Genomic DNA, 27,390 nt, shown 5'->3' on the forward strand with positions numbered 1-27,390 from the left:
TAATGCCATGAAGTTCCAATATAAAACCTAAGCCTGTGGTAGCCCTTTCTAAATCAGAATGTGCAGCTCCACTTGGCAAGGCACCACATCTACTTTTAAAATATACACCGTACCCAGGCACAACGTGAGCACTCAGCACCAAACATACGTGTCAAACAGTAATAACTTCAACATTTGCTCACCATAACCTCGGCATATGTTCAAATAATATGGGCTACTAAAATTTCACTACGCATGTACTTTTCTACCACCTCTACTGCACAGAAAGCTCATTCAACTTTAAGTCTCAGGAGCACTGAAACATGTTTATTTATAATGTTATTTTCCAGTTTGGGTGGAGAGCCAATTTATACACTTTCAATAATTTCAATAAACAAGTAGGCTATATCCTTCCTATCACAGTCTTCACTGTACATCTGTTATATACAACAAGATTATTTTCTTAATGTTGACTGTGCCACGTGTGTGTATGTATGAATCAATAGATGTAGATGCAGATAGCTGCCATTCATTAAATGCTCACTCTATGCCAGGCAATGTGCTAATCACTTCACTCATTTGTTTAACAAATATTTATTGAACACCTCTGATGTGTCAGACACTGGATTAGATATTAAGAACATAGAAGCTAAAAGGACAAACATAGCCTGTTCCTCATGAAGCTTATAGTCTAGTAAAGAAAACAAACATTTAAAAAACATTATAGCAAGGAATCTAACCAACCCAAGGTCTTGACACTGATAAAGCAGCATCTTTGCGACCTGAGAGATAGTATAGCAGGTGAAAAGTGGGAGCAGAATGTTCTTGTGAGAGGAAACAGCACATTAAAATGTGTGGTTGCTTTGAAAAGGTAAAAAGAACTTGAGGGGAAGGGGAAAAGTGGTTAATGGTGATACTGGAGGAACGGGCAGTGGCAAGGTCAGGGAGGGCACTTTAAGCGCATTAAGGAATTTGGGCTTTACCCTGAAGACAACGAGAAGGGGCTGAGGGGATGTAAGCAAGGCAGTATCACCATCAGATTTGCATTTTGTAAGAGTCCTCTTTCCTCAATATGGAGCAAGGAGTAGTCAGAGAGACCAGTTAGGAGCCATTGCCCATGAATCCAGGCTGGAGATAATGATGACCTAGACCAAGGTTCAAAAGTGAGGAGGAACAAAGGGAATGTATTCAAGAAAATTGATGTGGTGACGTCATAGGACTGGAAGACAGATTGAACTTGCTTGGAGACATATAGGAGAGAAAGGAATCAAGGTCTCAACAATTGCCCTGTAGGTGTAATTGTGGTGGAGAGCCAAGCCAGATTATTCCCCTGGGAACACAACCAATATTTTCTTTATTGTTTACTTTATTATTATCTTTACCATCATGCTTCAATTATCTTAGTTCTCCATGTGGATGATATGTACACCTAGGATACCTACAATAAGAAAGACTCAAGGCCGGGCGCGGTGGCTCAAGCCTGTAATCCCAGCACTTTGGGAAGCCGAGACGGGCGGATCATGAGGTCAGGAGATCGAGACCATCCTGGCTAACACGGTGAAACCCCGTCTCTACTAAAAAATACAAAAAACTAGCCGGGCGAAGTGGCGGGTGCCTGTAGTCCCAGCTACTCGGGAGGCTGAGGCCGGAGAATGGCGTGAACCCGGGAGGCGGAGCTTGCAGTGAGCTGAGATCCCGCCACTGCACTCCAGCCTGGGTGACAGAGCAAGACTCCGTCTCAAAAAAAAAAAAAAAAAAAAAAAAGAAAGACTCAAAGCACTTTCCAATTAGTAAGCAAGCACTACCTTCATTTCACACATAGAAAAAAAACATAGTGCCGGGCACAGTGCCTCACGCCTGTAATCCCAGCACTTTGGGTGGCCGAGGTGGGCAGATCACGAGGTCAGGAGATCAAGACCATCCTGTCTAACACGGTGAAACCCCGTCTCTACTAAAAATACAAAAAATTAGCTGGGTGTGGTGCTGGGTGCCTGTAGTCCCAGCTACTTGGGAGGCTGAGGCAGGAGAATGGCATGAACCCGGGAGGTGGAGCTTGCAGTGAGCAGAGATCGCGCCACTGCACTCCAGCCTGCGCGACAGAGCAAGACTCTGTCCCAAAAAAAAAAGAAAAAGAAAAAAAGCATAGTTTACACAAAAGGAATATTGGTACTTCGTTCCTTGGCTTCATCTGAATCTTTTCTGAGGACCATGAATAGAAATTGAGACCTGGTTTCCAAATGAGTTTGTTTTCCTAACACTCTACTACTTTATCATTCAAATTGTTGTTTTGCTTCTCAAGCACTGTAGGTTCTGTTAATTTGGGAATATTACCAGAAATCCTAAAAATATACGATTTTGGAGTCCAATAAGCAGACTCTCAAAATTTATTTAGTTGCTTAGTGATTATGCTTATAGCATCATAAAAGCTAAAATTGATGAGAAGCCAGCAGAGCCTATTTCAAAAACCAGTAAACTCTATTCCAATAACTTTCTGTCTACTTCTAAAACTTGAGAGTCAGACCTATAAGACCAGTAAAGGATCAATGTGAAGGGCAAGATTGGACACAACCCTACAATGCACATTCGTCAATAGCATAAGGTACCTATTTTATGAAGTGAGTATTCTACCTTTTCTAAAAATATATAAAAAGCCACCGTGAAGATGACTTGATGATGTCTATTATCGTTGCTAGTGATATCATTATAAGAATCTACATGCTTTGGAAACTCCCCAAAATTAAGTCTCTGTCTTATATGAGATAAAAAGGATGTATGTGGAGAGAAGACATCTAGATGGTTAATGTTTTCTCTTATTCTACAAATAATTCTACTGACAGTGCAATACTGATTCTTCATGTATTTACTCGGTGCAAACAAGAAAGAATTAAAATTTAGAACAGTGTCATCCAAGTGGCACACACATAGAAAAAAACAAACCAAACCAAGTAAGTAGTTGAAGTGCTGTTTCAAGAGGACACTATATAAAAACAGATTGTCTAAGAAACTGACTATCTGGGAAAACAAATGGGTATTATTCAAAGCTGACCTTGAATGTAATAGAGTATGGAATTAGCAAGTTGAAATATCTAGCAGAAATGTACACAGGCACAAATGGCTATGTGTTCTCACTGCCCTGAAACACTACAGGATTAAACTTATCCTTGTATTATATACTTTTTAACAGAAGTGCTTAACCTTTTATTCCTATGTTATCATTTCACAAATGTGACATCAATTATTCTTAGAACCAAGTCACAAAAGATTGACTCTGGTGGTTTTTATGTGGGTAGAAAGAGCAAGTGTCAAGATGAGCTGCATCAACAGAACAGAGATCACCATTCTAATCAACAGGGTGCTGTTGTGCACTTCATTCACTACAGTTCAGAAAATACAAATTTTTTGAGACAAGGTCTCACTATGTCACCCATGCTGGAGTGTGGTGGCACAATCTTGGCTCACCGCAGCCTCAACCTCCTCAAGCTCAAGTGACCCTTCTGCCTCAGCTTCCCAGGTAGCTGGGACTACAGGTGCACACCACCATGAGCAGCTAATTTTGTTTTTTGAGTTTTTTATTTTTATTTTTTTATGAGACAGGTTCACTTTGCTGCCAAGGCTAGTGTTGACCTCATGGCCTCAAGCTATCCTTCCACCTTGGCCTCTCAAATTGCTGGGATTACAGGTATGAGCCACCTTGCCAGCCCTCCTCTGAAAAATTGATGTAGAGATCTTCATACCTAGAACTTATACTTTAAGTCACAATCCACTACAAGCCAAGTTTCCAAAATGTTAACATTGATGAGTGAATTCACCAAGGGCTCACTATAACTTTAGTGGTAGTAAAATACCAGAAAAGTCATGATGTCACTTATTTCAAGAGGAGAAAGAGAGGGGTAGGAGAGGAGGAGGAAGAAGAAGAAGAAGAAGGAAGGAAGGAAGGAAGGAAGGAAGGAAGGAAGGAAGGAAGGAAGGAAGGAAGGAAGGAAGGAAGGAAGAAGAGAAGGAGAAGGGAAGGGGAAGGAAGGAGAGAAGGAGAAGGGAAAGGGAAGGAAGGGAAGGCAAGAGAAGGACACAAAAAAATAAAGATCCACAAACGTGTTCGCAATCTATAATAGAGTGAAAGCAAACTGCCTCAGTCCCTATAAGCCCAAACCCTTTAAAGGTCCATAATAATAATAATAATGGCATCATTTTAATGGTACTTGCTTTACGCCAGGCTCTGTTCTAAAGGTGTCATATATATTAACTCGAGGTACACTATTATTATGTTCACACTACAGATGAGGTTACTGAGGCACAGGGAGGTAAATAACTTGCCCAGAATTACTAAGCAGTGGAATCAGCATCTGAACCTAGACAGTTCTGTCTTCAGGAGCTAGTTGCTGTGTCCTTAGTCTTTATTACAGCATATCTAGATACAGTGCTACTCAAAGTGCTTGTTCATGGAATGTTCATTACTGGTCTACAATGAGATAAGGTGCTTGCAACCAGAATGTAACAACTAGGTCACTAAACACACCGTACAGATAAGCTGACATTATTATTATTATCATTATAATAATAATAATTATTATTATTATCATCATCATCATCATTTTGGTGGATTTTATACATGGAAGAAGTAGTGTGCCTGTTTACAGCTTGGCTCAAGTTGCTTATCTCATCTTCAACCAGTAACGGTTCTTGGACTAGCAACAGTCTGCAAATTGCCTTTTTTATTTTTTTGAGAGAGTCTCACTCTGCTGTCACCCAGTCTGGAGTGCAGTGGTGCAATCTCAGCTCACTGCAACCTCTGCCTCCTGGGTTCAAGAGATTCTCCTGCCTCAGCCTCCTGAGTAGCTGGGATTACAGGCACCTGCCACCACGCCCAGTTAATTTTTGTATTTTTGTATTTTCAGTAGAGAAAGGGTTTCACCATGTTAGCCAGGCTGGTCACAAACTCCTGACCTCAAGTGATCTGCCCGCCTTGTCTTCCCAAAGTGCTGGGATTACAGGTGTGAGCCACCGTGCCTGATGGGCAAATCGCCTTTTGAGTGGTGTGACCTTAGAAGATTATCTTCCCTGGATTGAAAGAAGGAAGGGAGCTAACACTTTTGAGCAACAATGTCTCCTTGGCTTTGTCCATGTGATCCTACAGACAGCCCTTTAAGGCAGGAGTTAATCGATGTGCTGAACTGTCTATTTCACAGTCTCACAGATAGTAAGTGGAATAGACAGGATGTGAATGGGGATCGGACAGGTGTCCAAACAGACTGCAGGCTGTGACATGACGCCTCCCACTTCCAAGGAGCCACTCAGACCAAGAATAAGGAATAAAACAGTTCCAGGGCTCTGGAAAATGTGTGAAATGGGCAAACTTGGAGTTTGCTTTTCTCAGCTTCCAGTCTTGTACCACCACCATCCTCAAGTCCTTTCCTACCCACTCACCCTACAGACATGTCTTTTTTTTTTTTTTCTTTCTTTTTTTTTGGTGGAGTCTTGCTCTTTCACCCAGGCTGGAGTGCAGTGGTGCAATCTCAGCTCACTGCAACCTCCGCCTCCCAGGTTCAAACTATTCTCATGCCTCAGACTCCTGAATAGCTGGGACTACAGGTGTGGGCCACCACACCTGGCTAATCTTTGTATTTTTTGTAGAAACAGGGTTTCACCATGTTGGCCAGGTTGGTCTTGAACTCCTAACCTCAAGTGATCTGCCCTCCTAGGCCTCCCTAAAGTGCTTGGATTACAGGTATGAGCCACCGCACCCGCCCAGAGATACCCTCTTTTGATGCATTTAGTCAGATGTGTTTCCTTGAGTTCTTTTCAAATAAAGCTACATGATTTATCTCATCAGACTTCCTCCAGTTTGAGCAATGACAAGTTTTCCATGAGTCCAGTTAATATATGCCCTACTTCCAACTAAGGCAAAATACAACGTGCTGTGTGTTTAATCTCACTGCATTCCTATCAGGAACACACCCATTTAGGAAATAGAAATGATACCCCCATCTCCAGGGTATCTGTAAAATGGAGGGGGTGGGAATGGGAGTGGGCTACTTCTCTGTCCCACACTGGTGAGCAGTTCTGGTCTCAGATGTCCCTTCCTTGTACTTCCCTTGGCATCTAAATGGGCCGCCAGGTAAAGGGCATGTGAATCACAGAATCTGCCAGGTAGAATGCAAGTCTAAACTTCCACCTGAAGACCTTTATACCCAAGAGGTGGTCATCTGAGTTCTGCATAAACTTCTTGTGACAGAGAAGTAGTCGCTTAAAATAGTAGATTTGGGTTCTGGAGTCAATTGTCTGGGTTTGAATTGTGGTTCTACCAATTCTTAGCTGTGCATATGGGGAAATTTATGAAACCTTTCTGTCTCATTTTCTTCACCAACAAAACAGAAAACCTACCTTATCATATAGCTGTGAATATTTAATGGGATAATGATATATAGAGAGCACATAGTAATTATTGAAAATTTTTAACTATTACCATTACTCCAGAGTGCAGTAGACTATACATTTCTTGCTTGGAAACTGTGATTCTACTAAAGGAATCTAAAATTATATTTGATTTTTCTTTCCAGCCCTTGTTTATTCTTCTATTCAACAAGTATCTATCATGTTCCTGCTGTGAGTATGTAGAGGGATGGGTGACTTGGAGGGTTAGGAAAGGTGCTGTATTAAATCAATTCATCAGGGTAGTCCTCAATGAGAAGGTGATATCTGAGCAATGATTTGAAGCAAGGGAGTTAACTACAGGGACTCCAAGAAAAAGAATGTTTCAGCAGTGCACAGATGCTATGGTGGGACCCACGTGGCATGTTATGGGAACAAAAAGAGTCCATTGTGACTGGAGCCCAGTGAGTGGGTGGGGGAGCAGTAAGAGAGGAAATCAGAAAGGTGAGCGACAGACCCTCGGAGCTGGTGGGTTTCTATCGGAGGGAAATCTACAGCCCTTGCAGGGATTTGAATAAGGAAGGGAATGATCTGATTTGTATTTTAAATGGATCACTCAGGATGCTAGTTTGAGAAAAGACTTGAATATCTTTCCTCTCCCCACCTCCTTCAGGCTGAGGGGAAAGCAAGGTAGATTCTTGCCATATTGTAGTAGAAAGAGGACGGCGACTAGACCAGGGTGGTGGCGGTGGAGGGGACGAGCAATGGTACGATTCTGGGTCTAAAGAAATGGGCCTCGAAAGCCACATGAAGAAAACGTAGGTAGTACAAAACCACAATCAAATGTATCAAATGTGGCTAGCAGGGCCAATAAAGTGAGGACTGAGCATTAGATTAAACCACCAAAAATCAGGGCTAACCCAGACAAGAGAAATTTTGAGGACGCGCCGGATGCAAAAAAAATCTCACCAAAGTGGGCTTAAGAAGAATGAAAAGACTGTGTCCAGTCATGATGAGGCACCAGAGACTGAATTTACCCTCCCACCTTAAACGCCTGAAAAACTGGACAAAATTCATGAAACAAAGAATTTTCAGTCAGTGGAAAACACACAGCACAGGACAGTGATCCCTGAGAGCCGGGACACAAATGAGGTGCTCCATATGACTGCCCAGCGAACTCCATAGAGATTCCGGCCACATTGCGCAGTGGGGGACACCAAACAGAGTGCCCCGAGGTGAGGGACAGAGTTGAGAATTCAGGGAGAACAAGGCAGTGCAAGAATTCACAGAGCAGAATAGCACAGCAAAGAGGACTGCTCAAAGAAAAAGCTCTGGAGGCCTGCAGGGGTTCCCTCTAGAGGGGCTTCAACTGAAGAAACTCCCCAAGGCCCAGGAAAGAAACACAGAAAAGAAGCGAGAAATAATTCCCAGAGTCACACAGGACTGAAAATAATTCAAGGAGTAAGAACTGCATGTTTCAATGCTAATGGGAATTATTCAACAGAGAGGGAACAACTGATGATGTAGGAGAGGAAGGGGAGAATTGCTCAAGCAATGTCTCTGTGGGGACAAGAAAGGTGCCTCCACAAAGAAAGGTATGTGCTTGAGATAGTTCTGTCACAGACAAGAAAGTGGTACCTGTGGGTGGAGATGCTGAGTGGTGAGCAGACGCAGTGGTGATGCGGGAACCGTGCAACTTCTCTTATGATCACCTCAGTTTTCTCAGTTAAGCAGAAAGCAGGAGCATCAGCTTAGAAGGAGGATAATGGAGGAGATGCTGAGGAATTAAGGAGAGAGGAGGATGTGTGAAATATTCACTTAGGAGAGTAAAATGAGGAAAAGTCCTAAAGCAACCAGGAACATTTATATGTTTCTACGAGTGGCAGCATTAAGGGCCTATTTGGTCATAAATCTAAAGTGAGGACTTCCCATGCGGTTGTGTTTTTCTCCTGCCATTTGCAGCTGCTCAAATGCAGGTGTGGGATGGTAAGGATTGGATTTCACCTGGGTTGGGGATTTGCTAAGTGAGTAAGATAAAGGGAGAGAGGGGCAAGCAAGCCATGCATCATCACAGTTGACTTTGAATGGAGTCCTTTTTATTTTTTCTCCCTTGAACTGTTATTAAACCAGATCCTCTCTCTGCTGTATTTGTGTCACTGAGTCTTTCAACCTATGGCCATTCTGCTCATATATTTTTATTCCATCACTCATCATTAAAAGCTATTCTTCCAACTGTGGATCAGTGAACTCTCTCTTCTTCCTAGTCACCACCAGAAACATTGAACAGGACAGAGTCAAGGGCAGGTTCTCTTGGTTCACCTCTACAGACTTCTCGTTGGATTAGCAATTTATTTGTCAACATCAAGCTTCGTAAATACATGTAACTAGCTTTTTGTTTAGATAATTCTACCATCATCAAATTAAATATCTCCATCTTTTTTCAGCGACACCAAGAGGGTTTATTAATTGCCTTGCCAAAACCAAAACATTCTGTATCTACAGCATTTCCCCACCTCTCAGTGTAATTTTTTTAAATGTTTTATAAAGTTAGTGTGGCACAACTTGTTAACAAATCCATATTTGCTATTAGCAGTTAATGTTTTGGATTTTTTCCCCCAAGTACTTTAAAACAAGATAGCACTCTTCTGGGTGGGCCAGCTATATTTGCTCAAAGTCGGAGATGGCAGAATTATGATGACTGATGACCAGACTACCTTTCCTGGAACAACCACATACCTCTTACCTCCAAGCTGGTTCTAATTTATTTCAAGATTCACACGAGTTCCTCAAGTAATGGGGGTCTAGGTATAAGTATGCTGGGAAGGCAGTGCTAGTTGCTTCACCAATCTTTCCCTTCTTCTTACTAACTGGACTCCCAATTTTCTTTCTTTCTTTCTTTCTTTTTTTTTTCTGAGATGGAGTCTCACTCTGTTGCCCAGGCTGGAGTACAGTGGTGGGATCTCAGTTCACTGCAACCTCTGCCTCCCGAGTTCAAGCAATTCTCCTGCCTCAGCCTCCTGAGTAGCTGTGACTACAGGCACACATCACCATGCCTGGCTAATTTTTATATTTTTAGTAGAGACAGGGTTTCACTGTCTTGGCCAGGCTGGTCTTGAACTCCTGACCTCATGATCCACCTGCCTTGGCCTCCCAAAGTGCTGAGATTACAGGCGTGAGCCACTGCACCCAGCCCTGGACTCCCATTTTTGTCCTGGGCAACAATGTGCTAAACTAAAAACAGAAAAAGGAGAAGGGGTTTATATTTCTTGAAGTTTTCTTGGCCAGGTGCGGTGGCTCACACCTGTAATCCCAGCACTTTGGGAGGCCGAGGCGGGTGAATCACGAGGTCAGGAGTTCAAGAGCAGCCTGGCCAATATAGCGAAACCCCGTCTCTACTAAAAATACAAAAAATTAGCTGGGCGTAATGGCAGACGCCTGTAATCCCAGCTACTCGGGAAGCTGAGGCAGGAGAATCGCTTGAACCCAGGAAGTGGAGGTTGCAATGAGTCGAGATCATGCCACTGCACTCCAGCCCTGGCAACAGACTGAGACTCTGTCTAAAAAAAAAAAAAAAAAAAAAAAAAAAAGTTTTCCTTGCGAAGAGTCCACGTCACTGTTTAGGTAATGAGAAAAAAAGCAGGATCTTTGGGGGAAGTTTTGCATTCCGGATACTTATACATGGAAAACACATTTCTCTTCATCATTTCTTCTCTCGTGGAAATAGATGTGAAGCTGGAGGCTGTGAGATGGCAAATATGAGGAGAAAAGTTGCTTGTCCAGGATGGTGAAGTGGAAAGCTAGCTCAGCTTGGTGTGTTGTTGATGTTGTGGGGCTGCTGCTGCAGCCCTGAGCTGCCTGCCTGCAGACTTCTTGTTATGTGAAGACTACAAACCCCCTTTGGGCGAAGTCACTAATGCAGAGTTCCTGACTGTGCAGCAGAACTTGTACATATATACATGGATAGAAGCTGGAAAGCTGCCAGTCACAGGAGCAGCCCTAAGAACTGACTGCTCTGTCTCCCCCAGCTCCCAGTTGCTACATGGTTTGTCTCTCATGATGTCTATTTTATTTTTCCTGAATATTTATTTATTTTTCTTACTCTAACGACTTGCTTTCTTATCTAATCATTCTATCTGTTCTCTGAGTCAAACTTTCTACTTACTAGTAATTTCTGCTCTCATGATTTTAGTTAACCACAGTTCACCCTGCCCTTTCCAACATATCTTTACATCATGATTTTCACCTTTCAGCTCCCACACTGATTTTCTCATTCTTTGTTATTCCAAATTCTGGAGAAGAGTATGGTAGTCCTGTTATGTTTAGGCCACGGGCCAATCTATTGATCGGTCACCCCTGGGTCTGGCGTTCACCTCTAATCCAAGCAGCTGTGGTTTGGGGGATGAATGATTTTAGGAATCCCATAGAAATCATGGCCCTCTAAGGGCCCTTCTCAGCAAAGACTCTGGACAGATCAAGGCTGGCAAGAAGGGACAGAACAAGCATCATAATGTAGCTCAGGTCTGCAACACTGTACCAACAGAAAGCATAGCCACCCCTGCAGACGAAAGCCAATTAAAGTCTCATATTAAATTATGCACATTTCAGAAAACATAACCTAATAAACTATGACTGGGAAATTCCAGGGCTCAAGTCGTAATCCCAGTTTTTCTATTAACACACTATGTGAAAGTTTGAAGATCTCTTTGTGCCTTACTTTCTTCATCTGTAAAAATAGGGAACTCATATCTATTACCTCCTGAGGTTGCAGAGAGGAACAATAAAATTGATTTGCAAAGTGTTTTATTGCCATAAAGTGCTATGCTGAAAACAGCCTGTGTTTAAATAGCCTGATTTGTTACAGTATGTAATAAAGAGTGCTATTTAAAGAATATATTCTAAATAAATGCATTCTTAATTTTCTTTCTGTTGTTACTTTTGTGACACTCACTAAAATCCAGGAAGAATACTCTGATATGTTAAAGTCTTTATTCACACTAAATTTTTCCCTACCCAAAAAATAAAATTCCAGTCCCATAGTCTTAGTTTACTCTTCCACAATTCATTCAGTTAACATTTAAGTATAACAACTAGATCTCTAACTTTATGCTTAAATTTATGGAATCCAAAGTAATGAGTACAGCCAGTACTGACTTTTGAGTGTCACTTATGCTCACCTCTTCCCAGCTCCATCTTCAGTAATGTCATATTGATAGCTCGAAATCAGCTATTTTCAGAGTATTTACACCACAGAAATGAGCAAATGTATAAATGGGATATTTACCTTTCTCCTTTCCAGAGAACTGGTTATTAAACATTTACCAGCACACCACTGGATTTCATGTACCTAGAACTGAAAAACACACAGATACAAACACGCATCATCATCATCATCAACAACAACAATAGAAACAGCAAAACTACACCTAAAAAGCATCAGAGGGATTAATTTTTAAGATAACATACTGTTTCTTCTTTAAAAATTTTTCTATAGGAAAATATTTGCTATAAGTGGATCCAGATATTTTCTTAGCCTAAAGCAAAGATTCTCAAACTTTAGCATGCCATCGGAATTACCTGGAGAGCTCATCAAAACAAACTGCTCAACTCCAAACCTTGAATTTCTGATTTAGTAGGTTCGGGATGGGGTCTGTTAATTTTCATCTCTGACAATTTCCCAGGTGAACCTGATACTACTGACTTAGATGTATATGGGGTAACACAAAACAAACCAAAAACAAAAAGGAAGATTGGAGGATTGCACTGATAAATGTGAATTGGACCAGTGAAAATTTAGTGAAATGTACAGGATTTTTATGAGCCTCTGAAAACTATATGAAATGCCAGTTTTAGGATGCTGGCTATTCTACAGATCGCCTTGTTTCTGGGCCTGAAAATTATATGAAATGCCAGTTTTAGGATGCTGGCTATTCTACAGATTGCCTTGTTTCTGGGCCTCTTCACAGTAAGTGAGGTTACTATTATTTGTTCTGATAGATCTAAAATGCTGTGAATTTGGAGTCGGAGTTTTTACTTCAACAGAAAATCACTTTGCCTCATTGGGCTTCAGTTTCATTATCTGTTAAAAGTGAGAATTAAATTTCATGTTCACAGTTCTGTGTTAATCAGCTATAAAATGAAAAAGAACTCACAGGTTCCTTAACTAATGAAGTTCTGTTGTAAAAATAATAACAATTATAATATATCAGAAAATAAAAAACCAGAATCTCAGATCCCAAAGACATGGATGAACAGGACCTAAAGCAGAGGCAGCTCACAGAATGGAGTTTGAAAACTGGGTTATCCTTGGAACCTAGTGAAGCGTTTACAACCCAGTTACTTTGCTGCCATCTCATCAGCAGGCTCACGGGTCCCAAAAATCTAGTGTTGTAACATTACCATGACCTTGCAAGTCTTCATCTCTGCTTCTATTAATATGTCTCTCTCAGCTTCTCCTTCTACTACCAAATGGTCTCTACTCTCCTTTTCTCATAGCTTCTGTATTTCCGTGTAATGTAACTATTGTATACCTCCCAGTTTCTGGCACCATTTTGATGGCAGCAGCAGCCCGTCTAGAATGGCCACTGTCATGACACTGGCTGCAGTGTGGGAAGTACAGCTGGGGCTGTGCGCTTCATGGAACCGGTGGGAGCTGGGAACAGGTGGAAGCCCCACCCCTTTCCGTGTTGGCAGGGCGGAGCTTCACCCTCCCCAGGCACAGCTGCAGCCTCACAGCCATGGCTTCAGACTAAGGTCTCCCTGTGCTCTTGGAGTCTGGGAACAGGCAGGAACCCTGCCCTCCCAGATGCAGCTATAGCCACCCAAGCCATGGCTGCAGACCTGGGCATCTCTGCACTGTTGGGGGCCCAGGAAGACCCCCTGCCCCCACAGGCTCGGAAATGCCTGCTCCTGCTGCCTAGCCTCTCCCTGCTCCCAGCACCCACTTCAATCTCAGAGCAAAGTTGAGGCTGAGCCTGGATGCTGTGACAATCTGGACAATCTCTCCGCAGTGTGTGTGCACGCTTGGAGCAGCACTGACATGCCAGCTTCCTTCCACCTCAGCCCACTCTGGACTTTGGGCACCAATGAGCATGAGAGGCAGACTGAGTCAGGGGTAAGGGCAGCTTGGCATGGGCCTGCAGGCACCCCTCGGCATGAACAGCCTGGGCACCATGAACAGCAGCAGGAAGCAGACAGGCTCCTGGATGAAAAGAGGTGGGTCCCCAGTGAAGCCAGGGAAGGCCTGAAGCTTGGGGGCCAGGCTGCCAGCCCAAGGACAGAAATGGGAACTTATAGTGCTTTTTCTGGCCTGCCCATGACCACCCATGGACGAATCAATATGCACTTCCTCCCTTATGAAGCCCATAAAAACCCCAGAATCAGGAGACATTGGGATAGCCAGATGCAGAGAGGAGCTGCCCTCTCCAGGGTTTCCTCTCTGCTGAGGGCTGAACACTAGTCAGGACACCCCGCTACAGAGAGGAGCTACCCACTGTGAGTCTCCTCTGAGCTGTTCTATTGGTCAATAAAGCTCCTCTTCACCTTGCTCACCCTCCACTTGTCCACATACCTCATTCTTCCTGGGTGCAAGACAAGAATGAGAGACCCACCGAATGGCAGGGATGAAAGAGCTATAACACAGACAGGGCTGAAACATGCCCCTTGCTCACCATATTGCAGGTGACAAAAAAAGAGAAAAGCTGCAGCCCTTCAGAAAGCCCAGACCTAGGAGCTCCCTGAGCCAGGGCTGTGACACTCTTTTTGGGGCTCTGCAGTTCCTGACATCTCCAACCTTCCAGGCACCACCGTGTTCCCCCATGCCAGCCATGGAAGCTGCTTGCAGGATGCCCAGTCCAGCCACAGCCTCGCCCAACCTTCCAGGCGCCACCATGTTCCCCCGTGCCAGCCATGGAAGCTGCTTGCAGGATACCCGGTCCAGCCACAGCCTCGCAGGGAGCCAGCGCTCATGCTGGCACCTGAAGCTACCCGCCCCACCACAGCCAGTATGCCTGGCTGTGTGCAGTGGCCAGACACCACACTTGCTGCCTCACATACCCCTCACCACTCCAGTCATCCTTGGCAGGCATGGGATCCAGGCCAGTAACATGAGGCAAATACAGCCTTCCAGGCTGAGTGGGCCCAGCAGGCCTGAGCAAATCTCAGGCAAAGGCACAGCTGGCCACAGAGGTTTCCAGCTGGTGAAGTGACACCCCAAGAATCGTGTAACAATTTCATTCTTGCCATCTCTATAAGCTTTGCATTCAAAGCCTAATAAAGGATGAGTTTAAATCTACCTTATTTAATGCTACATTCACAATGCCTAGTATACTGCTTGGCACACAATAAGTATTTTTTGAATGAATGAATGAATGAATGAATGAATGCCTTGTGTAAGTCAACTCATAGACTGGCCCACTCCAGACCTATTTATATTATAGCCAAGAAAGCAAGCTTACACATTATGGAATTTACCCAGTTACACATAACAAATCTGAAAATCAGCCTAGGTCAGCAGGAGTCTATGGGTAAGGCTGAGAACATGAATATTTATCTACAGCCATTCACCTTTGGACATTCTTTATCTTATTTAGACCCAGGAGAGGAAAAAAACTGGGTTGGTTGAGAAGAGAAGTTGATAAAGACCACCCTTACCAGCTGTCTAGGATCATCCAAAAACTTCCACCAGCTGAGTTAGTTTTCAGCCAGGATGTCAGTGAACAATTGTTTGCAAAGACGGGGGTTCCCTTAGAGCAGATTCTGAAACAAAGTTTTGAGTGCTGCAGTTGATATAGATGTCATCCCAATGAAGGAATAAAGAAATGAGACATGAGGGGGAAAAAATCAGCTAATTAAGATGTGTTTTCACTCTGGCTGTGTTACCCACTCTGGGCAACTGGAACTTAATTGCTCTCTGGAACTCTGCATGTCAAGTCTCAGTTATTCTACCAGACAAGTGAAAGAACTGGGATACATACACCTCCTCCCATCAGTTATGGGTGGGGCTGGAGGTCTGGGAAGGGGTCATTAGATTCCTGGCTTACCCAGCCTGCCCATGTTGCCAGAGAATACCTTGATCAGGTTGTCAGAAGTTAGCGATAATAGTGAACTACAATGACAAGCCAGAGAGAAAATAGGCCCAGGCACTGACAGTGATTATTACAGACTCTCTTCCACCTTATGGTCATGCCTGATAATTCACTGCCCCAGAATTTTAGAATTCCAGGAGACAGCATCACTCTATTTTGTTCCTTAAGTCTGTGACCCACAACACTTATCCACAGCCACAGAACCATCTCTCCAAATCCTCCCCACCCTCAGAAACGTTAGTAGCAGCAGAGCTGCCAACCTCTTTTTTTTTTTTTTCTAATGAGAGGCGAATTTAACAGGCAAGGAGGGGCAAGAAGGCAGGGAGAAGAAAGAAGCGTCCCTGTACAGAGACCAAAGCCGAGAGAGGGAACCCCGCCTGCCACAGATACCAGCTAGGTATATATACAGAGGCTGCAGGAGGCGGTGTCAGATTTGCATAGGGCCCAGGGGATTGGTTTGACTAGGCATGTCATTCACATAGCCGGCGAAAAAGCTGGCCCTCCCACCCAAGCCTTTTAAAATACAAATGCAGGGCACCAAGACTTTCTACACACCTGGGGTTACGTGGGGGCGGCCATGTTGCCAGAAACATGTGGCAAACGGCAAGAAGGCCGCTGGAATCGCCATGTTTGGGTGGACCCAGTTTCTAATGGCTTGTATTTGCATATCAAAGGTTGCCGTCCTGGCTATAAGAGCCGGGGCTTTACAAGAAAGTTTTGCGGAGATGCTTTAATAAAAGGAAGACTTCGGGCGGGGCACGGTGGCTCACGCCTGTAATCCCAGCACTTTGGGAGGCCGAGGCAGGCGGATCACCTGAGGTCGGGAGTTCAAGACCAGCCTGACCAACATGGAGAAATCCCGTCTCTACTGAAAATGCAAAATTAGCCGGGTGTGGTGCATGCCTGTAATCCCAGCTACTCGGGAGGCTGAGGGAAGAGAATCGCTTGAACCTGGGAGGCAGAGGTTGTGGTGAGCCAAGATTGTGCCATTGCACTCCAACCTGGGCAACAAAAGTGAAACTCCATCTCAAAAAAAAGAAAAAGAAAAAAAAGAAAGAAAACTTCCCAAGGACCCCTTTTCCTGTCTATCTGCCTAAAATAATTTCTTAATAACTCCCACAACATTCCCCCATGTGGAGATGCCACACTAACTGCTGTTAGGGGGTTTTGGGCGATGACTCCTTCTGGCTGCTTCCTGCTGAAAAGGGGCCTCGAATGGGGAACAGCAGCTAGGGCGCCTCTTGGGGTGGATCTAAGGGTCCTCCAAAGAATGGCATGTCCGTGTGTAGTTTACAGCACCATTTGGAGTTTGCTTCTAGGCAAGAAGAAACAATTCAAGGTATAGTATTGTGTATACAGGGTCCAAATATCAATACAAGACATATAAGCAAGAGAGGGCTTAATAAAGGGGTTGACCAATTCCTTAAAGAAGACTGGAATTTAATAAAGAGGGACTGTAGCCACTCAGGGCTGAAGCCGGCATTTTCCCTGAACCTGTCAATAATTTTGACATGACTTTTAAGTATCTGTAGATTTTTCTTTACTTTACTAGAGGTGTTAATCCAAAAGCCAGCTGCCAACCTTCTGAACGCCACTACAAAATCAAAGTAGGAAATAAAAATCACTATAGCAATTGCCATAAGATAATACAGTTTTCTGCTTACTTGCACTCCACCCAAGCTTCTCCCCTTCACCCATATACTATGAACTCATTGAGAAAAAGTCCTCTCTGCTATTCATTTTTAAATCTCGCAAATCTAAAACAGAATTGAGCAGGTAGTTGGCATTCAATCAGTGTTTCTTAAGTGAATTAACTAAATTGACAAGCCTAGTTTAGATCCATGGCATCACAAAGTCTATCCTCAGAATCCCACACATGCTATCCTGGCCATTTAGTTCCAAAAAAGAGCATGTTCACTACATAATTGGGACTGACTACTTTGCCAAATTCAAGCATCATTTCTGATACTTGAGAACATTGCTGTTTTTCAGTCAAAACTGTGTTGCATACTTTACTAATTAGGAACTGTGAAACTATGGCACTCCAGTTACCATTTTGGGGACAAGAGAGAAAAAAACACTAACAAGATTTTTATTTCCTGAACCCCTGAAAGTATCTGTTCCTAGTGCCTATGGCGTGGGAGTAGCACATCTATTACGAAGGGCACCAAGTACACTCAAGGGAATAGAACTGATTTTTATTTTGTCACTTACATTTACAGGTATCTATTTATTTATGTTTCTCTGGTTGAATTGCTCTTGAGGAGTTTACAATTTAATGTGTGCTTTCTTCTTTTGTAATTCTCCGAAGCCCCTAGTAGAGTGCTTGGCACATAAAGGATTGTCAATAAACCGTGGCTGCTGGGTAGAGTCACCATGCTAAGTAGGTGGAACAACCCTAAACAAGCATTAATTGCTAGAATTTCTTGAGTCCTGAAAGTAGTCAGTGTCTAAAACCTGGTAAACAAGCTGCTCTGGCCACATCAGTGTTCAGGAATGACTAAACATTTCATTTCTGCAGCCACTGAGTTTGTTTTTTAAAGTCATCTCCAATAGCAAATAAACATATAGTGACCTTAATCTTTCATTTTGTGACCCACCGGTATATAATAAACAGTAACCATAAGGTAGGCTCAATGGTTGGTAATAGATAGCGTAAGAGCATTCATTCAAAAGGTTGGCACCGAGAGACTCAAGCTGTGGAAAACAGAACTGAATTCTGTGAGTGCCTATTGGTTAGCACAAGTGAGGTTTCAATAGAGACATATGCTCTCAACCTCTCGAAATATTAATCTCTTTGCTTTTTAAGTCTTCTTTTGGTTACCATGAGTAAAATCAGAAGCAAATATGTGGAGTAAAATAAAAATTAGGAACTCTAATTTCTTAAGAATAACTCCTGCATTGTGATTTGATAGGGTCAGGAGTTAGAAGGAAGGATTCAATTTTCAGCAACTCTGAAAGCCTTGCAGCCCGCCATGTGTTTCAGCTTGGCCTTGATCTGCAGCCGTCCCTGTTTGCTATGTGACAGACAGCTGTTCCCTCCCAGCTCTCCGTGGTCATTCCTCCACCTCACACACCAATCCATGTGTGAAATGAGGCACCAGCAGGAACTGCAGCCCAACATGAGCAGTAGTCTTTGGCTGGAAGGCTCAATATCAGACCAGGACTGATCATCAAAGTATCTCCCCAAGGAAGAGATAAAAAGACAGGCAGAAAACAAAATTTCCTACTATATAAGACTACCAAGAAATAAAGCTTACAATATGCCACAGAAAATCTACTTGTACTTTCTATCATATCTGGTTCTATTTTCAGCTGTTACAGCTTTCCCGTCACCTGCTGGCTCTTTCTGAAATAAAGATACCAGGAGACTGAACCTCCGTGTGGCTTATGATTGAGAGCTCCCTGCTAGAGCACACAAATCACACCTTGCTGTGAGACACCATTGCATCTAGCACATGACTGCTGTTTGTAAAATGTCCAGTCCTCATTATCAGGCTCAGCAGTCTCACCACCAGACTTTTAATTAATATTTTAAGCATCTGTGTGGTTGTGCGTGCCCATGTGCATGTTTATAATACAACGTCCAGTTTGCTTTCGTTTTGTATTTTCTGTTTCTGGAAAATGATGATTGAAATGAGGTAGAAAGGATTGTAAAGCCCAACATACAGAAACTTACCTTTTTCCTTAGAATGACTTATTTTATCTTTTGAATGAGCTAGAGCCTAGTTAGCCATCTATCAGAAACTGAATAGGGAATGCCTACTGCAACTGGAAGGTTGGACTGGTGACCTTCCCTGTTCTTCCCAAATTAGCAATTCTGTGATTGTCCTGTGCTGGGCAAATTGCTATTAAAACATTTTTCCAAGAAAATTATCAAGCTCAAAAGCAGCTGATTCATACTGATAACTGCTAATACAATTGGTATATTTTCTGTTTAGACAGGAAGAGAAGGATAGAGAGGAACAATTCCATGGGACTTGAAAGTAGAGAAATCTATTCAGGCAGCGACTGAGTCTGTATCATAGGTTCACATGTGCAAAGCTGTGTTTACATGGCTGAGTTGCAGTTTTCATTACAGGTCCCATGTTCAGAGCTTTGTAATTCATGCCTAACTTAACGTTACTGACTTTAATCTGGGAAGAAATGTTTCTATGAAAAACTGTGAAATTTATTTTATTAATTTGCTTTAGAGGTGAGAAAACTAATACAAAAGCAAAAAACATAAAGATGTTTTTACATTTCAAGAAGCCTCTTTACCATGTCTAGTTTCACTAACATACCAAATGTGACACTTAAGTCACATTTTCAATTAAGAAAGGAAAAAGGTACATAATCACAGCATTGGCCACCGAAGGGGAGTGCAGAACAAGTCTTGTTGTAAGGACTCCCTAACCCAAAACATTCTTATGCTGGTGAAACCTATGAAAATAAAAAATCTAGGACAACTTTGAAAAGTGAAGAAATTTTTTTTTTTTTTTTTTTTTTGAGATGGAGTCTCGCTCTGTCACCCAGGCTGGAGTCCAGTGGTGCCATCTCGGCTCACTGCAAGCTCCGCCTCCCGGGTTCACGCCATTCTCCTGCCTCAGCCTCCCGAGTAGCTGGGACTACAGGCACCCGCCACCATGCCTGCTAATTTTTTTGAATATTTAGTAGAGACAGGGTTTCACTGTGTTAGCCAGGATGGTCTCGATCTCCTGACCTCGTGACCCGCCTACCTCGGCCTCCCAAAGTGCTGGGATTACAGGCGTGAGCCACCACGCCCGGCCTGTTTTTAATGCAACTAACCAGTCACAAAAGTCGGGGAGAAAAGGGGAACTCTTGCTAACTGCTAGTCCCAAACCTGGAGCAAAGCAAATTTAAAAGATAACTAACTGTATGGACTGTTTATAACAGTCTTGAATGATTTTTAGCACCAGCTGAGAGGATCAGCTTCCTCACCCTATAATGATGCTTCTGACTACCTACTCATAGCACAGGTCGTGGACAATTACCCAGTTGAAAATTATTGCTAAGATAGTCCATTGAGCATTAACAACACATCAGAGACTTTAAAATACATTTTCTGTCATCCAGAAGGGTAAGCGCTTACAGCACCAGAGAGAGTTAAATAATTGATATTATTACTATATCCTATTACACAGATAAGGAAACTGAAGTTCAGAATGGTTGCTTAATGTGCCCAAGCCATACTGCAAATATTGACTGATACAGAATTTGAAACTCCATTTGAGTGACTCTAAAGCACTTGTGCTTCCCACTACACCAGAAGGCCTTTCGGCCACGTCTTCCTTTTAAAGAGAGAGCTCTGCTCTCCCTTGTTTTGTCACGACTGAGAGGAATGGGTCTGCATTCCTTCGAAGTGCATTGCTCTTAAATTAATATAAGGAGTAGAGACTCCTTTCTTTTTCTAATTAAAAATAATAACTAAAATATAATAATCTAAACATCAGAGATTAATGTATTAAAACAGTTGTTCATTGAGATATGGAGGGCTTTCTATTGGCAGAATGTTTTGAGGTACAGAAGAGCTGTTTAATTTTTAGTGTCATTTGTTAGTAGCCCTTAAAGTAAAAACTTTCCAGGTAAAGCTTCATTTGATAATGAGATTAATCAACTACACTGAAAATGGCATTACCACCAAATCACAGATAGGAATCTAGATGACAGCTTCAGAGGGTACCATAGTTTTGATGACTTGGGGAAGAATAGAAAGAGCACACTGGGCAAGGGATCAGAATATCAGGAGGATGTGGGATCTACTCTTGACTTTCTGTGGACTACCATAGTCAAATTTCCTAAGTTCAGTATATCTACAGTTTTTGTTCTGTACAATGCACTAAATAATCTCTAGTTCCACCTAGCTGTAAATACCTATGATATATTCAACATATCCATGTACTGTATAGAAGTTTTGGTTATAGACCACCTTTGAATAGTATTATTTTTTTAAAAAGAATGATTTGAAAAAGTCATCACTGATATTTTGATTACATCCAGATGTTCCATTGATACTGTATTGTCTAGGTTAAATCAATGAACATTCTCTTTCATGTGTTAGTCTACTCAGAGCTAGACATAATATAAGGTAGACTTACAGTTCCACATGGCTGGGGAGGCCTTACAATCATGGTGGAAGGCAAGGAGAGGCAAGTCACATCTTAGACATAGATGGCAGCAGGCAAAAAAAGAGAATGAGAACCAAGCAAAAGGAGTTTCTCCATATAAAACCATCAGATCTCATGAGACGTATTCACTACCACAAGAACAGTATGGAAGAACCACTCCCATGATTTGATTATCTCCCATTGGGTCCCTCCCACAGCATGAGGGAATTATGGGAGTTACAATTCAAGATGAGATTTTGGTAGGGACACAGCCAAACCATATCATTCTGTCCTAACATTTCAAAACCAATCATGCCTTCCCAACAGTCTCCCAAAGTCTTAACTTATTTCAGCAGTAACTCAAAAGTCCACAGTCCAATGTCTCATCTAAGACAAGGCAAGTCCCTTCTGCCTATGAGCCTGTAAAATCAAAAGCAAGTTTGTTACTTCCTAGATACAAGTGGAGTACAGGCATTGGGTAAATACAGCCATCCCAAATGGGAGAAATTGGCCAAAACAAAGGGGCTACAGGCCCTATGCAAGTCCAAAATCCAGCAGGGCAAAATCTTCCAAAATGATCTCCTTTGACTCCATGTCTCACATACAGGTCGTGTTGATGTAAGAGGTGGGTTCCCATTGTCTTGGGCAGCTCCACCCCTGTGGCTTTGCAGGGTATAGCCTGGCTATTTTCACTGGCTGGCATTGACTATCTGTGGCTTTTCCAGGTGCACAATGCAAGCTGTCCATGGATCTACCATTCTAGGGTCTGGAAGACAGTGGCCCTCTTCTCACAGCTCCACTAGGCAGTGCCACAGTAGGGATTCTGTGTGGGGGCTCCAACCCCACATTTTCCTTCCACACTGCCCTAGCAGAGGTTCTCCATGAGGGCCCTGCCCCTGCAGCAAACTTCTGCCTGGGCATCCAGGCATTTCCATACATCCTCTGAAATCTAGGCAGAGGTTCCCAAACCTCAATTCTTGACTTCTGTGCACCCTCAGACTCAATACCACGTGGAAGCTGCCAAGGCTTGGGGGCTTGCACCTTCTGAAACCACAGCCCTAGTTATTCACCTTGGTCCCTTTCAGTCCTAGCTGGGCCAGCTGGGACACAGGGCACCAAGTCCCTAGCCTGCACACAGCAGAGGGACCCTGGCCCAGCCCACAAAACCATTTTTTCCTCCTAGATCTCTGGGCCTGTAATGGGAGGGGCTGCAGTGAAGACATCTGACATGCCCTGGAGACATTTTCCCCATTGTCTTGGGGATTAATTTGGCTCCTTGTTACTTATGCAAATATCTGCAGCCAGCTTGAATTTCTCCTCAGAAAATGGGATTTTCTTTTCTATTGCATTGTCAGGCTGCAAATTTTCTGAACTTTTATGCTGTTTCTCTTTTAAAACTGAATGGTTTTACAGCACCCAAGTCTCCTCTTGAATGCTTTGCTGCTTAGAAATTTCTTCTATCAGATACCCTAAATCATCTCTCTCAAGTTCAAAGTTCCACAAATCTCTAGGGCAGAGGCAAAATGCTGCCAGTCTCTTTGCTGAAATATAACAAGAGTCACCTTTGCTCCAGTTCCCAACAAGTTCCTCATCTCCAGATGAGACCACCCCAGCCTGGATTTCATTGTCCATATCACTATCAACATTTTGGTCAAAGCCATTCAATAAGTCTCTAGGAAGTTCCACACTTTCCCACATTTTCCTGTCTTCTTCTTAGCCCTCCAAACTGTCCCAACCTCTGCCTGTTGCCCAGTTCCAAAGTCACTTCCACATTTTGGGGTATCTTTTCAGCAGTGCCCCACTCTGCTGGTACCAATTTACCATATTAATCTGTTTTCACACTGCTAATAAAGACATACCTGAGACTGGGTAATTTACACAGGAAAAAAGGTTTAATGGACTTACAGTTCCACATGGTTGAGGAGACCTCACAATCATGGTGGAAGGCAAGGAAAAGCAAGTCACATCTTACATGGATGGCAGTAGGCAAAAAAAGAGAATGAGAACCATGCAAGGGGTTTCTCCTCATAAAACCATCCGACCTCGTGAGTTATTTACGACCACAAGAACAGTATGGGGAAACTGCCCACATGATTCAAGTATCTCCCATTATTGGGTCCCTCCCACAACATGAGGGAATTATGGGAGTTACAGTTCAAGATGAGATTTGGGTGGGGACACAGCCAAACCATTTCAGGTGGAATAGAAGCCACTTCAAAATTAATGAACTAACTGTCAAGGCTATCTGTGGAGACCCTGCTCACTGCTACCTCTCTTTCTACTTCCCACATACCCACCAGTGAAAAATATATTGGCTTCATAATTAAGGGGCATTCTATAAAGTACCTGGCTTGTACTCTTCAAAAATGTCAAAGTCAAAAAAAAGAGAACATAGCTGAGGTGCAAAGGATGCAACCATGGGTCTCCTGGAGCTGTTCCTAGTGGAGAACTTCAAGTCATGGCAGGGCTGCCAGGCCATCAGCCCCTTCAGGAGGTTCACCTGCATTGTTGGCCCCAGTGGCTCTGGCAATTATCTTTACCTTTTTTTGGTAAATGTTCATTTCATCTGATGCACAGCACAAATTCAGATTTCCTCAATTAACTTCAAAATGTTCTTTGAACACTTACAAACCGTTGGTGGGAAAGTAAATTAGTTCAGCCACTATGGAAAGCAGTTTAGGGATTTCTCAAAGAACTTAAAACAGAACTACCATTCAACCCAGTAATTTCATTACTGCATATATACACAAAGGAAAATAAATCGTTCTACCAAAAAAGACATGTGTACTTGTATGTTCATCATCACAGCACTATTCACAATAGAAGGGATATGGAGTCAACCTAGATGCTCATCAATGGAGGACTGGATAAAGAAAATGTAGTACATATGCATGAGGGAATATTATACAGCCACAAGGAAGAACAAAATCATGTCCTTTGCAACAACATGGATGCAACTAGAGGCTAAGCAGATTAATACAGAAACAGAAAACCTAATACCACATGTTCTCATTTATAAGTGGGAGCTAAGCACTGGGTACACATGGACATAAGATGGTAAACTACTAAGGCAGGAGAGAGGGAGAGAGGGAACGGCAGAAAAGTTACCTACCGGGTACTCTGCTCACTACCTGGGTGACGGGATCACTTGTACCCCAAACCTCAATGTCACACAACATGCCCATGTGACAAACCTGCACATATACCACCCTCCCGAATTTAAATAAATTTGAAAATTTTTTTTTTAAAAGAAAGGTTAAAGAAACTATTGCAGATAAAGGAGAATAGAGAAACTTGATAATTAAATGGAACATATGCTGCTGGATTGAATCCTGGACTGCAGGAAAATAGCAATATAAAACATACAAAGTACACTGTTAATAATTTGAAAAAATTTAAATATGGATGGTAGGTTAAATAATAACATAAAATCAATGATAAATTTCCTGAGCATTTTCTGCTGCACTTAAATTATGTAAGAACTCCTTGTGCTTAGTAAATACACACTGAAGTATTTAGGGGTAAAGCAGCATGATATCTGTAATGTACTCTCAGACTGGGTGCGGTGGTACACATCTATAATCCCAGCACTTTGTGAGGCCAAGGCAGGAAGACTGCTTGAGGCTAGGAGTTCAAGACCAGCCTGAGCAGCACAGTGAGATCCTGTCTCTTAAAATAAAGTAAAATAAGATGAAATAACATGCTCTGAAATGGTTCAGGAAAAAATACATATGAATATATATTTGTACCTATGAAGTTATTTTTATATATATAATATGTGTGTATAGATGTATATATACATTTACAGAGAGAGAGAGAAAATTATAAAAACAAATTAGACAAAACATAAATTATTGATAAATCTGGGCAATAGGTGTATGAGAGTTCCTTGACTATGCTTGTAGCTTTTTAGTAAGTTCGAAATTAATTTAAAATAAAATTATCAAAAAACATTGACTCAGAACAAACTTTTTATAAACTATGCTATTAACTACTTTATGGGTAAATATCTATTGTCCTACATGCCCAACCAATGCACCATCCCAATATATCCTATCTTCTGTGAATAATATCCTCCTGTGTTTTTAACCTGCTCCTTCTCTTCCTCCCTTTATCTCGAACTCAGAATACTTTATCCCCTATTCTAACCATGTGAATGACATGTCCTTACAAGACATGGCTACAGCTGCTTGGCCTGTGGGTAAACACTCGACCTAAGATGAGCCAATCTAACAATCTCTCCATGATTTTACACTGGGTTACAAAGGAAACCCAAACCTGTTATTCTTTGGTGGTTGTCCTTGTCTGGATTGTCTCAAAATCTCACTCTGAGACAAGGATTTGGATTCCATCAGTTTAGTTGGGAGCTGATCCCAGGAAGCATGGTAAGAGAGTGTGGAAGTGAGAAAGGGAAAGGAGAAAGCAATAATAAAAGATATTCAGTCCTGCTGAGCACCCTCTAAGAGGCCTATAGAACAAAACTCACAATGCTCTCCCTGCAGTGTAAGGAAACATATTTATGCACACATTCCCATCATCTGTGGCTGAGTGTTACTCCTGGGCCTATTAATCACCTGCCACTTTTGTCCTACCAACCCAGCCCATTTCCCCCAGCCCCCAGTCAGAGAACATCCTCAGGCAGAAAGATGTAGGTGCTTGAGGTAGGAGGCCTGGGACCCATAGATGAACAATTGTCCAACAGCAAGTAACCTCAGAGATGGGCCGAGGGCACATGTTTAGGGCAGCAGCAGTGTCTGGAACAGTGGTTAGCAGTGGAGGATTCGGGCAATTGTCAGTGGGCCATGCTTCCTGCCACATGGAGGAATCTGGTCTACAGTGACAGGGAAGGAGACTTGCAGAGAAAGAAACAAAGACCAAGGTGCTGACAGCAATTGAAAACCTGGTTCCAATTTTTCTTGAGGCCCAAGCCACAGCTTTGCCTGTTCAACCTTTTCTTGGAATCAGTGAGTAAATAAAATCACCTTCATAGCTCAACAAATTTGAGTTGAGTTCCTGTCACATAACCAAAAGCAATGTATTAAACTTAAGATATTGTCATCGACATCCCTGTGATGAGATTCCAGTACTGTCACCCTAAAACCCCATCGTATAAATATGATCAGTATAGAGTAACAATTATAAAAACTTCACCTCTAACCTCCATATTTTTCTCAGTAGCAAGGTTTTCTTTTACTTATTTTTAAGTTGGGACCATTTTTAAATTGCCTCAGATATGTTCTTTATTTATCCACGGCTACATATATCTTTTTACAACCAAAACTAATCAGACTTGGTAAAACATTCTCCATCTATCTTGAGGATAATTTTGTGGAAGAAGTATTAAATAGTATCTGTTTTTAGAAAGGACTTGACATTTTTGAAAGAAATGTGTTTACTGGGTATAAATTTTACACTGACTGAAAAAATGTCTGGTGGTAAAAGAAAACTAAAAGGAAGTGAAATACAATTCAGCCTAGAAAAACAACTCAAATAATTTATTTTGGGGGCAGGAAACAAAAACATGTTTATTTCCTGATCCTGAAAATACAGCCGTGTTTTGAGACCAAGGAAGATGGATGATTTTAATGTGCAGCTAAGTTGAAAAAAGTGAAAAAGAAAAAATATCAAGATATACGCAACACACACACTTACTTTATAGACAACCCATTAAGAAACAGTCCCCAGCACACATTTTTACATTTCTCATGAGATTTTGAAATTTGTGCTGCAAAAGCATATGTGGAATATATGCAAGTTAAGACACAGTCGCATCAATAGCACAGGAATGCACGCCATGCGGTGACAGTCATCACCAGGTTCTCCGTATTTCCCACAGGGGCTATTTAACAATG

Source organism: Macaca mulatta, chromosome 5 (genome assembly GCF_049350105.2).
Source record: "Macaca mulatta isolate MMU2019108-1 chromosome 5, T2T-MMU8v2.0, whole genome shotgun sequence".
NCBI classification, from domain to species: domain Eukaryota; kingdom Metazoa; phylum Chordata; class Mammalia; order Primates; family Cercopithecidae; genus Macaca; species Macaca mulatta.